The following is a 12,122-nucleotide window of genomic DNA, read 5'->3' on the forward strand; positions in this document are numbered from 1 at the left end:
TTTGCATGCTGCCCCTGTGTCTGCGTGGGTCCCCTCCGGGTGCGCCGGTTTCCCCCACAGTCCAAAGACATGCAGGTTAGGCTAATTGGTGGCTCTAAATTGACCGTAGATGTGAGTGTGAATGGTTGTTTGTCTCTATGTATCAGCCCTGCGTAGACCTGGCGACTTGTTCAGGGTGTACCCCGCCTCTCACCCATCATCAGCTGGGATAGGCTCCAGCGTGCCTGTGACCCTGTAGGACAGGATAAAGCAGCTACAGATAATGGATGGATGTGTCCTAAGACGCTCTTCGCTTACCGTGGTTGTAAAAAGTGTTTATTTGAGTTACTATAGACTTCTTGTCACTTCAAGCCAGTCTGGTCATTTTCTCATGAAGGTTTTTCAGCCTGTAGGGCCTCCACTCAGAAGATGTTCTTTGTTTTTCGCACCATTCTGTGTAAACTCTAGAGACTGTTGTGTGTGAAAACCCCAGAAGACCAGCAGTATCTGAAATACTCAAACCAGCCCATCTGGCATCAACACCTATGCCATGATCAAATTCACAGAGATTACATTTTTCCCATTCTGATGTTTGAATGAACATTAACTGAAGCTCTTCACCTGTTCCTACATGATTGTATGCATTGTGCTGCTGATTTAGATAGCTGCATGAATGTGCAGGTATACCGGTATTCCTAATAAAGTGCGTGTATATTTGTTCCTGCAATAAAATACAGCAAGATTTGGATCGTTCTTAAGTTAGGTTATCTTCATTGAAGTTTTCTTAGCTTGCATTTGGAACCTGTTTTGATTGAAAATGCTTAGATTTGGAGTTCGACACAGAAGCTAGATTTGGTGTTATTGTGTTAGAGTGTGGGTCAGTTTTCAATTTTTCCAAGATTACATGGCATTTCAATGAAATATATTAGCATTACCAATGCACTTATTTAATCCTATGTTATGTGTATTGACTTTTTTAAGCATCTGTCACTGAAAGCACCAAGGCTTCAGCAAACTTTTCTATTTTCTCCTCTGGTTTCATTTGTGTAAATTCTGTTGGCAGGTAGATTTGAGCTCAAGTCAACTAGTTATCATATGTCTGCGTTTACTCAGGTGTGTGTGTGTGTGTACTTGCTCATATTGAGAACCAGAATAGTTTTCTTTTTTCTTCCCCAAAAGAGATAGGAGATTTTTGTGAAGTGAGGACATTTTGGCTGGTCCTTGCTTCTTCAAAGGGCTGTTTGAGGGTTAAGACTTAGTTTTAGGGTTCAGGTTAGAATGAGGTTTAGGTTAGGATTAGGGTAAGGGTTGGGGTTGGGGTTAGGCATTTATTTGTGATGATTAAGGTTAGGGTAAGGGGCTCGGGAATACATTGTCAGTGAGTGTCCCCACAAAGATAGAAGTGTGTGTGTGTGTGTGTGTGTGTGTGTGTGTGTGTGTGTGTGTGTGTGTGAATCCTGTACTGAGGCTACATCCACACGACAATGGCAACGAGATGTTATTTAAAAAAATATCGCGTCCAAATGGGCAACGATCAGTAAAATATCAGGTCCATATGGCAACGCAACGCTTGCTGAAAACGATGCAATACACATGCCATGCCTCTAGGGGCGCTGTAAGACGGTCCCTTCGGAGACACCAGAACAATAGAAGAAGTAAGGACGCATGCGCATAAACTATTATGCGCGATACTTCATATTAGCCACAAAGTCAGGAAAATCTGTTCGTAAAATTACGTTATAATGACCAAATACAATGAAAAGTATTTTTCCAGTCTCACCTGTGAAAGGTAATCCCATGTGATCTCGTTTGGACGGTAAACCTGTTGGTACAGTTAAACGCAGCACATGAATGAGGCATCTTTATTCTCCGCTTTGACCTATCCAATATGGCGGTGAGGATGACGTATGATTCTACGCGGAAGGCGGCGTCTTTAATGGTCCGGAATAAATTGAATGCTACACGTTGATGGATTAATTTGTTGTTCTACGCCCTTTTTGAGGAATGTATTGTAGGACTTAAACCAACATCTGAAGAGGTGAGATCGCTCCTTTTTTTCCCTATTTTTGCTGGCGGGATTGACTCTGCCCTAAGGGGTATTTTCTCTCTCTCTCTCTCACTTTGCACCATTACACAATAAATATTCACAGTGAAAATATTTTGTAAGCGCGTTTCATGAACCAAGTTATAGGATTTGTTGACAACTCGCATCGAGTTCGTTACACTTCTACCCGGCGTGAAGCACTGACAGTCATGTGGTTGTGACGTCATCGTAAACAAATCCATTCTACTCATCCAGATGACTTCGCAACGGCAACGTTGTCAGATCTTTCCACTCTGGAACCCGTTCTCAAAAGATTGCATTTTGGGGCACCCAAAACGCCGGTGCCGTGTGGACGCCAGGCTGAAACGATAAACAATTGTATCAGATTCACCTGAATCCATTGCCATGTGGACAGGGCCTGATACTGTTCAGAATGGTGTTGCTACAAGAGCACAGGGCATGCAGAGTTTTTACTGGTCAAATACTGGTATTTATCAGCTAACAGAAGCCTGTACCAGGCAGAAGTTTGGACACACCTAATAATTCATCTGTGGTTTATTATTATTATTTTTGTATTTTGACTATTTTCTACATTGTAGAACAATAGTGAAGACATCAAAACTATGAAATAACATCTGGAACATATATGGAATTATATGGCAAACAAAAAGTGTCAAAAAAAAAAGTTTCATATTTTAGGTTCTTCACAGTAGCCAGTGTTTATCTTGACGCTTTACACACTATTGGCATTATCTTAACCAGCTTCATGAGGGAGTCACCTGGAATGCTTTTCAATTAACAGGCGTGCCTCGTCAAAAGTTAATTAGTGCAATTTCTTGCCTTCTTAATGAGTTTGAGCTCAAACAGTTAATAGTAAATAGTAAAAATACAGTAAATAGCCCTATTCCACAACTGTAGTAATCCATATTATGTCAAGAATATTATCTCGACTACGTATAGAGAAACAACATCCATCATTATGGGTGGCATGGTGGTGTCGTGGTTAGCACTGTCGCCTCACAGCAAGAAGGTCCTGGATTCGAGCCCAGCGGCTGACGAGGACCTTTCTGTGTGGAGTTTACATGTTCTCCCCATGTCTGCGTGGGTTTCCTCCGGGTGCTCCGGTTTCCCCCACAGTCCAAAGACATGCTGTTACTGTAGATTAACATGGGGTGACCTCAGGCTGAAGTGCCCTTGAGTAAGGTACTTAACCTCTGAGTGCTCCCCAGGCGCTGTAGTGTGGCTGCTCACTGCTCTGTGTGTGTGTGTGTGTGTGTGTGTGTGTGTGTTCACTGCTTCAGATGGGTTACTGTAAATGCAGAGGATGAATTAGAAGATGTGTCCAAACTTTTGACTGGTACTGCATGAATGTAAATTTAAAATTTAACATTATAGTCACTTTAGTGTGCAGTTGCATGTATTTTTCATTTTAACTCTCATTCCAAGTATATAATTGATTTAATCTTCACTGCAAGTTTTTTTGTTATGAACCAAATTACCTTGCATATGTTATTTAACCTTTGGAGAAATGTTACCATGCATCTACTTCCCAATCAATCATTCAGAAAATATTTTTTTTAATCTTCTGGATATTTATCTTTGAGGGCCAATAAATGCCAGATGGTCTTTCATCCCAACATACTTTTGTTAATTAACGTTGCAACTGGAAAAAAAAAATGCAGATTCAAAAATATGTTGTGGCTGTGCCAGATGGACAGCATGATAAATCGCAGATTTTACAGTTGAATTTGTTTTGCAGAAAGATAGAGAAATTTGTTTTACGTTCATTTTTAGCAGATATTGAGAAGCAGCTGTATGAAAGTTAACATGAAAAGAAATTCACTCATTAATGCCTAATCTAATTTCTCTTTCTCTCAAATCTCATCACTGATAGAAAATACACAAAAACGATTCAAATAAATTTGTATTTGTGCTTTATAGACACTCCACAAGGTATTTATTTAATGTAGTGCATGTGTTTTTATTTTACACGTGATTTTTGACATGATTGTTTGATTTTTCATTTGTGATTTTGTACACATGATCCATTTTCACATGATTTTATACACATTAGTTATTTATTTTTTGCATGTGACTTTTACACAATTCGATTATTTCCACTTAATTCATGCATGTGATTCATTTATTTTCACACGTTAATTTTTCACATGTAGTGCATGTGCATTTTCACGTGAATAGACACACGAAAAATTATCACAAGGTATCAGAAGTGTTTACTTGAACTCATGTCGACAATTTCAGGAATCAGGACATAATTTGTTGAAATGCATTTTGATGTAATCGTATGTGATTTCAAATGTACGTGATTTTTACTCTAAAAGATGAAATATAAAACTTTTGATAAGGTGTGTGTGTGTGTGAGTGTGTGTGTGTGTGAGAGAGAGAGAAAGAGAGAGAGAGAGAGAGGATGGCCTTAGGTAAAGAATGAGCTCTTATCTGCTGGAGAAGGTGCAGATTGGAGACTCGAAATCCTGAGGGTGAAAATGCAACAGGTGAACAAAAAAAGAATGGATGGGAGTTTGTGACTGAAAATAGAAGTAACTTAATAAGACACATTATTTCCTTCTTCCTTACTTCTTTCTTTCCTTCTCTCGGTTCCTCTAGAGCTTTTGCTGCCTTTATTGTCTGTGCTGCACTGAGAGAGTTTGGATGAAAAATGCCTAAAACAGATCAATGAAAAGAATCAAAGGTAGAGTATATGGGCAAATAAATAAATAAATGATCCAGCAAGGAACAACCATCAACATCACAGAAAAATCCATTTTGGTTCAGAGAAACATGAAAGGAAAAACTATTGAAAAAATACTGACACAAGGGCAGAGATGAAGGAACAGCTGCTTAAAAACACAACTGTCATTGTCTTACGCTCAGCCTCACCTCACTTCAGGTCATTTGGCAATAATAGAGCTTGATCAGATGCTAAAAGCCCATCTTATTTTCCTGCACTTTACTCAAAAGTAATTTGAAAACAGGTTAATACGCTCTGACCCCTCAGAGAGCTGCGCTTGAGCTCTCTGCATGTTTATTTGATTACGGTGACTTTTCACATCATTTCCTATCATGACATTTCCTAGGAGTAAGGGAGTAAAACAACACATGCACACACAGGGAAGGGGGGGGGGGTGTTCAGTGTGACTCAGCCTCTGATTCTGTGTGGCTTGGTGGATAAAACTGAGGGTTGAGATGCTATAAAATATTAATCCTGTAAATAACACAGTTAATATTTCATATGTAATAAATGAGGCATAAATTTCACACATTGTATTATCTCATTCTTTTAGATTTTTTTGATCTGTTTTAAATCACTGTAGGTCTCTCTATCTCTCTTTCTCATATATATATATATATATATATATATATATATATATATATATATATATATATATATATATATATAAACTTTCAAATGAATAGTCTCAAAAAATTGAAGTAAATCAGTAAATGTACTATTTCAGAGAGAGAGAGAGAGAGAGAGAGATATTCAGTTAATGTTCACCACATCCCACATCAGAACGGAGACTTTTTTTTTTTTTATAACTGTGGCATCGTTGGTGCCAGGCTGCTACCAATATTTCAGAAACTGCTGATCTCCTGGGATGTTCAAGCGCAAGAGTTTAGAGTTTACACAGAATGGCGTAAACAACAATGACACCAACAAGCACAATGCACTGAGTGGAAGTTCTGCAGGTTGAAACACCATTTGATGATAGAGGTCAGATGAGAATGGCTAGACCAGCGTTTCTCAACCTTTTTTCAGTCACGCCACCCTTCAGAAGTATGCAAATTCTCAAGGCATCCCCATATAAAATATACACAGTCATGCTGACCATACGCTGACCATACGCTGACCCCGGCAGTGACGTTGTGACATGGGAAAGGGGGCCGTGAGACAAATTTTGATGATGCATGAGGCGGCGATGATCTGCATTAGTTTAACCCTGATCCTACCATGCTATTTTACACCTTAATCTTACCATGTGGGGTCCGTTTGGACCCCAATACTTTTCTTTAAAATTAAAGCTTATAAAGACAAAATCACCAGATAAGTTTGAATGAATGAATGAATGAATGAATGAATTTATTTATTTCGAACATGTATAAAAATGTATGTAACTATTTGTACATACAAAAGAAAGAAAATGAAAAAAGTGACAAAAAAGAATAAATAAAATAATATAAAGAGCTAATACATTACAATACACCGCACATTGTTCGAAAAAGGAGTGGGAAGAAGTACAATACTTTTTTTAATTTCCCACCCCTTTTTAACTACCCCGAAATCCAAACTACATTAATACACTTATAAAAATATATACCACATATACCCTTCATGATTATCCATATAAATATATAATTACAAAAATAAATATATACTACATACCATATCCATATACATATATATACATATACACATAACTATCTATATAAATATATAATTACAAAAAATATATATATATATATATCTACTACATACTTATCCCTGTAAATATGAAGATATCTATCCCCATAAATAAATATATACCATATACTAAGCTAGTTCTAATATAACAATCAACCCTATTCTATTTATTCAGTTTTGTTCAGAACATCTTGTATTAATAATAGCAATACACTAACGGGCCCAAGGCATAAAGAACACACTTAACCTTCATCCTACCAGCCAATTTTACATACACAAACTACCAGGCGGGGTCCATATGGACCCCAGGAGGGAATACCTTGAAATCAATGCAGTAAGAACCAATTCAATGCAGCAAACAGACATAACTTTATTGAAGAACAAAATCCACTATGGCTGAATATCAATGATGTATTATAAATGCAATAACATTGCAATAATATTGCAATAACTAGCATACATGTAGCAAATTATAGCGCCACAAAAAAAAAATTGGCATTATATACATGATTTTTGCAGCTCATGCAGCTGTAAAACATTCTGGATTACAACTTAGGTCTTTTCTTACAGAATTTAAAACAAAAAAGTAATTGTAAAATAATTTAGGGCTTTTGTTTTGCAGCCTGTGCTTATTGCAGCAGTGGGGTTCACACGGACCCCAAGAAGGAATGCCTTGGTAGTTTCATTATGGAACATAAAAGAAATAAAAGAAGTTAACTTTCAGTGTGCTATTCAATTATAAAATGAAAGACAGATAAACTTTACTCTGGGGTCCGGTTGGACCCCAGTAACAAATTAATTATACCTTCACAATGCAAAAAGCTGATCTTCCGGTGCTTTACTGTTTTAATTAAGACATAAATTCCGACAAATTCATAAAACGGTGAGGCAGTATGTCACATATTTTTAAAATGGCAAACAAACATATAGGTGCGGGGTCCAGATGGACCCCACTTGGTAGGATGAAGGTTTATTGTTTTTTGGAATTTTAATTCATTTTATTTATTTCAATGTTAGAATATATAATTTTTTGACGGCACCCCTAACAAAGCCAGACGACACCCCAGGGTGCCACGGCACCCTGGATGAGAAAGGCTGGACTAGACGAGCATCAGGAAGGCTACAGTAGCTCAAATAACAACTTTTTACAACCGTGATGAGCAGAAAAAACATGTCAGAATGCATAACACTTTGAACCTTAAGACAGATGAGCTATAACACCAGAAAATTACACTGAGCTTCACTATTGTCAGCCAAGAACAGAAATCTGAGGTATGATGGGCACAGACTAACCAAAACAGGACAATTCTTGATTAGAAAACTGTAGCTTTATTTAGTTTTGCTTCTTTTATTTATTTATTTATTTATTTGAATTCTCTAGGGCAGCATGATGGTGCAGTGGTTAGCATTTTCACCTCATAGTAAGAAGGTTCTGGGTTTGAACTTTGCAGCCAACTAGGTCATTTCTGTATGGAGTTTACATGTTCTCCCTGTATCTGTGTGGGTTTATTCCAGGTGCTCTGGTTTCCTCCCATCGTCCAAAGCAGGCTTGTAGTACTCGAGTCCAGGACTCAGACTCGAGTCCGACTCGTGCCCTAATTTTAAGGGCTCATGACTTGACTTGGACTTGAGCACTGATGACTCGGACTTGGACTCGAACTCGTATATTAGCTGCATTCGGACTCGTAAATTGGAGACGAGGACTCGGATTTTTTCTTTATTTTTTGTAACATGCCAAAATAGTTTGGTATAAGATATTTATATCTCCATTAATTTTTGTATGAATTTTGTGTAAGAGTGTCACACCTGTGCGCCTTGGCATCAGATAGACTCTCGGGCATGTTTTGGACAGCGCGCACACCAAGCGGACTCTCCCACACATTCTGTAAATGGTTTCACATACCGTAAAGGCAGCAACAGCCACGGTCAAATGGTGCGGTTGGAGTATTGTTCTCGGATTTGACTCGGACACGGCTCGGATCAATAGTGGAGTCGACTCGGACTTGACTCAAAATTTTCTTTAATGACTTGGACTTGACTCAGACTTGAACACTGGGGACTCGAGACTGGACTCGGACTCGAAGTTTAGTGACTTGACTACAACAGTTGTCCAAAGACACGTAGATTAGGTCAATTGGCTACTCTAAGTTGCCTATAGGTGCGAATGTGAGTGTAAAAGGTTGTTCATCTCTGTGTTAGCCCTGTGATACATTGGCAATCTTGAGATTGGCTCCAGCTTCCCCCCGTGACCCTGATGGTTAAGTGGTATAGATGGATGGATGTTTGAATTCTCTATGGCAGTACTGTAGAAATGTAGTGCTAAGCTCTGACTTCTGTATGAGTGAGAAAATAATTCATGAATTTCTAAAGCAGTGTGCACTAAAGCAATGGAAAAAGTATGCACTGTATTGAGAAATACTGTGCAAATATCAAACCAGAATCTCACGTGCATTTCCTTAAAGCTATATGGCTCAAAGTTAAGTTCAAATCAGACTAACACAAAGCACTTTTGTCTAACGCTTTTGTCTTTCACTGTCATTATTGTCACTGTCATGTCAAAACTGTTTCTTCCTGTCAAAAAGAGTCCAGCTAATGGAACAATGGAAGCAGGATGTCTTCAGTCGCCTGTTGCCATGCCAACATCAGCCTGTCAGCAGAGTTTCTGCAGTTGGGCAGCAAGGTTATTTCACATTCCTTGTCTCTCCAAATGCATACCGTCTGAAAAAGAAATAATATTTTATATTCATGAAAAACATAAGGTTCAGAGCTAAGTGCACTTTCTCCCCAACTAGTTTAATTATAGAAATTGTCAAATGTATTTAAAATGTGCTATTAATTTAAAGGTCAAAATAAATGCTTATGTACCATACTGAGAAATGTTAGATGAATCATAAAATATATCCATTCTACTGGAATAATGTTTTGAATGAAGATGATAAACCATTGCTCAGTTAAATATAGGAAAACTCTGGTATGCTGGATAAGCAACTAACATGACAATGTCAACAGTGAGCATTTAATGTTTAACCATTAATGATTAGTTCATGATTATAAATACAACCCCAATTCTAAAAAAGTTGAGATGTTGTGTAAAACGCAAATAAAAAACAGAATGGGATGATTTGCAAAACATGGAAACCCTATATTTCATTGAAAATATCACAAAGACATATCAAATGTTGAAACTGAAAAATTTTATTTATTTTTTTTTTAAACATACAACACTCAGTAAATGCTTGAGGACTGAGGAGACCAACTGCTGTCATTTTGAAAGAGAAACATTGTCCCATTATTGCCTGATATACAATTTAATTTGCTCAACAGTCTGGGGTCTCCTTTGTCATATTTTGTGCTTCATAATGTGCCAAATGTTTTCAATGGGAGACGTAAACTGCAGGCAGGCCAGTTTAGCACCCAGACTCTTTTACTATGTAGCCATGCAGTTGTAATACATGCAGAATGCAGTTTGGCATTGTCTTGCTGAAATAAGCAAGGCCTAGATGTTGCTTAGATGGCAGCATGTTGTTTCAAAACCTGTATATCATTCAGCATTAATGGTGCCTTCCCACATGTGCAAGCGACCCATACCATGTGCACTAATACACCTTCATACCATCACAGATGCTGGCTTTTGAACTGTGTGCTGATAACAAGTCCCTCTCCTTTTTATCCCGGAGGAAGTGTTGTCCATGATTTCCAAAACCATTTTCAAATTTAAATTCATCAAACCACAGGACAATTTTCAAACTTGCCTCAGTCCATCGTAAATGAGCTTGAGTTCATTTTTTAAAAACTTTCATTTGTGGAGGCAGTAATGAACTGTTTTCACAGACGATGGTTTTCTGAAGTGTTTCTGAGCCCATGCAGCGATTTCCACTACAGACACATGTCTGTTTTTAATGTAGTGTCGCCTGAGGGCCTGAAGATCACAGGCAACCACTGTTGGTTTTCGGCCTTGTCTGTTGCGTATAGCGATTTGTCTGGATTCTCTGAATCTTTTAATGATGTTATGTACCATAGATGATGTGATCCCCAAATTCTTTGCAATTTTATATTGAGGAACGTTATTCTTAAATTATTGCACTGTTTGCCCACACAGTCATTCAGAGAGCGGTGAACCCATCCCCATCTTTACTTCTGAGAGATTCAACCTCTCTGGGATGCTCATTTTATACCCAATAATATTACTGCCCGGGGCAGCACGGTGGTGTAGTGGTTAATGCTGTCACCTCACAGCAAGAAGGTCTGGGTTCGAGCCCCGTGGCCAGCGAGGGCCTTTCTGTGTGGAGTTTGCATGTTCTCCCTGTGTCCGCGTGGGTTTCCTCCAGGTGCTCCGGTTTCCCCCACAGTCCAAAGACATGCAGGTTAGGTTAACTGGTGACTCTAAATTGACCGTAGGTGTGAATGTGAGTGTGAATGGTTGTCTGTGTCTATGTGTCAGCCCTGTGATGACCTGGTGACTTGTCCAGGGTGTACCCCGCCTCTCGCCCGTAGTCAGCTGGGATAGGCTCCAGCTTGCCTGCGACCCTGGAGAACAGGATAAAGCGGCTAGAGATAATGAGATGAGATGATAATATTACTGCCCTATTGCTAATTAACCTAATGTGGTGGAGTTTTTTTTTTTTTCTTTTTAACATTATACAACTTTTTCAGTCTTTTGTTGCCCCGTACCAACTTTTTTGAAACATGTTGCTGGCACTAAATTTAAAATGAGCATATATTTAAAAAACAAAAAAAAACAATACAATTTCTCAGGTTCAACATCTGATATGTTATCTTTGTACTATTTTCAATGAAATATAAAGTTTCCATGATTTGCAAATCATCGCATTCTGTTTTTATTTATTTTTTAAGCAGCATCCCAGTCTTTTTTTTTTTTTTTTGAATTGGGGTTGCAAGTCACAGAAAACAAGTGTTTTGTTTCGCACTGTTATTTCACACTACCACTTTTGACTAATGCCACACACTCTGAACAGATGAGCTAGAGCAATTTTGATCTTGAAGCTGAGAATAAATGCATACATTCCTGTCCATTTGTGTTGAAACACTGTTTTTGTTATCTTCTGTCTTGATTTTGAAGCCATGCCATCACATCAGTAATCACACCAGAGAGTGTAAATAAAATAATATAAAATCAAATCAAAAGATCTACAAAAAGTTTGTGAAAATGCCTTCCTTTTTCAAAGAGCTGTCTTGAAGTAAACAATATTAATAAATGCACGAGAAGCCACAAAAGAGTATCTGCTACAAAAGTCGTGACGGTCCATGAAAACAAAGCAAAACAAAACAACAACACGACAGAGTATCGCACAGTACAGTTCAGCTACTGAGTTACAGTCATTTCTTTTCCAGACTATTTTACAGGTTCCACATCCTGAACATGGTCCAGAAGTTGACATTGTAAAGTACCAACTGTACTCATCAAAGGGGCATATTTTGTTCATTTAGTACCTAGGAAAGTCAATGTAATGCATTTTGGTTAACTTTTAAATAAGTGATCCTTAACGTCCAGTTATGTAACTTTGAATATTTCTCAAAGTTTCTCCATAGATATACTAAAGGTAGAAAACATCCCAGTGACAAGGAAAGGCAAATTTTGGTACATTTATATCTCAGAGTGTATATATTACCCTCGAGCAAATGGATTTCCTTTCACAAACGATTCCAGTTACAAACAGG

The sequence above is a fragment of the Neoarius graeffei genome, chromosome 10, assembly GCF_027579695.1.
Source record: "Neoarius graeffei isolate fNeoGra1 chromosome 10, fNeoGra1.pri, whole genome shotgun sequence".
Lineage (NCBI taxonomy): Eukaryota > Metazoa > Chordata > Actinopteri > Siluriformes > Ariidae > Neoarius > Neoarius graeffei.